Source organism: Lepidochelys olivacea (assembly GCF_965140295.1).
Source record: "Lepidochelys olivacea isolate rLepOli2 genome assembly, chromosome: 8".
NCBI classification, from domain to species: domain Eukaryota; kingdom Metazoa; phylum Chordata; order Testudines; family Cheloniidae; genus Lepidochelys; species Lepidochelys olivacea.
In genome coordinates, this window is record NC_140418.1 from 96549973 (window position 1) to 96551437 (window position 1465).

The 1465-nt window shown below is 59.0% G+C and overlaps 1 pseudogene across 1 annotated transcript; it reads left to right on the top strand.

The window, feature by feature from the left end:
• LOC311525465 (solute carrier family 25 member 3 pseudogene) lies at positions 1–1224 on the top strand (annotated as a pseudogene). The gene has a single exon. The product of its transcript is annotated as a solute carrier family 25 member 3 pseudogene (transcript).
• Positions 1225–1465: the final 241 nt, after the last annotated feature.

A 1465-nucleotide genomic window follows, 5' to 3' on the forward strand; every position in this document is an offset into this window, starting at 1 on the left:
ATGGCCCAGCCCCCAGGGGACCCAGAGGGGTGCAGGCCCCAGAGCAGCTGGGAGATGGGCAGCGGCCCGGCCTCCCCTGCTCAGCATCCAGCCTGGCTGCGGGCAGCCGTCTTCCCCACACTCTGCAGCCTGGGGAGGGGTGACAGCAGTGCCGCCCTCCCTCAGCACAGTGACCTGAGCAGCCAGGAGGAGGTGCATCTAGGGGCCCCAGAGAGGAGCAACAGCAGCACTGCCCCTCGTCGTGAGCGCCAGTTCCGGCTATGGGCGGCCGCCTTGCCTGCCCTCTGGGGTGAGGAGGAATACAGCTGCGAGCATGGCTCTGCGAAGTATCTGGCCCTGTGCGGCCTGGGTGGCGTGGTGAGCTGCGGCCTGACCCACACGGCTGTGGTGCCGCTGGACCTGGTGAAGTGCCGCATGCAGGCAGAGCCCAGTCGCTACCGGGGCATGCTGCAGGGCTTTGCTCTCACCGTGGAAGAGGAGGGGATGCGTGGCCTGGCCAAGGGATGGGCCCCCACCTGCGTGGGCTACTCCATGCAGGGCCTCTGCAAGTTTGGCTTATATGAAGTCTTCAAGCTGCGCTACGCTGACATGTTGGGACCTGAGCGAGCCTACCTGTGGCGGACCAGCCTCTATCTGGCCGCCTCAGCCAGTGCTGAGTTCTTCGCTGACATTGCTCTGTCCCCCATGGAGGCAGCCAAGGTGCGAATCCAGACGCAGCCAGGTTACGGCAACACATTACGGGTGGTTCTCCCCAAGATGTACCTTGAGGAGGGGCTCTGGGCCTTCTACAAGGGGGTGGCTCCGCTCTGGATGCGCCAGATCCCCTACACCATGATGAAGTTTGCCTGTTTTGAGCGCACCTTGGAGGCCCTCTATGCCTATGTGGTGCCCAAACCGCGCAGTGAGTGCTCCAAGGCTGAGCAGCTTGGCGTCACCTTTGTTGCTGGCTATGTAGCTGGTATCTTCTGTGCTATAGTCTCCCACCCAGCTGACTCTGTGGTGTCTGTGCTCAACAAGGAAAAGGGCAGCAGCGCTGTGGAAGTCCTCAGGAAGCTGGGCTTCATAGGCGTGTGGAAGGGCCTCTTTCCCCGCATCCTCATGATTGGCACCCTCACAGCCCTGCAATGGTTCATTTATGATTCAGTCAAGGTCTATTTCAGGCTCCCTCGGCCCCCACCACCAGAGATGCCTGCATCACTGAAAGAGGGGTTTTTCTTTAAGTAGATTCAGCCCATAGATGCTGCATTGTGAGTTAAGTTCCTGCTGCATTGTACTGTTTCATTTGCGACTCTGTGGATCTGTTTCAGGCTCCTGGACCAACTCCCATCTCAAAAAGCTACCTCTCCAGATAGAGACTGAGGGGAGTGGTTAGCCTTTTCCCACAGACCTTGCAGTTACACTGTCACTTCACTATATAGTTCATTCTGCCAATTTCAGGTTCCAACCATCATCGTAGATGCTCCCA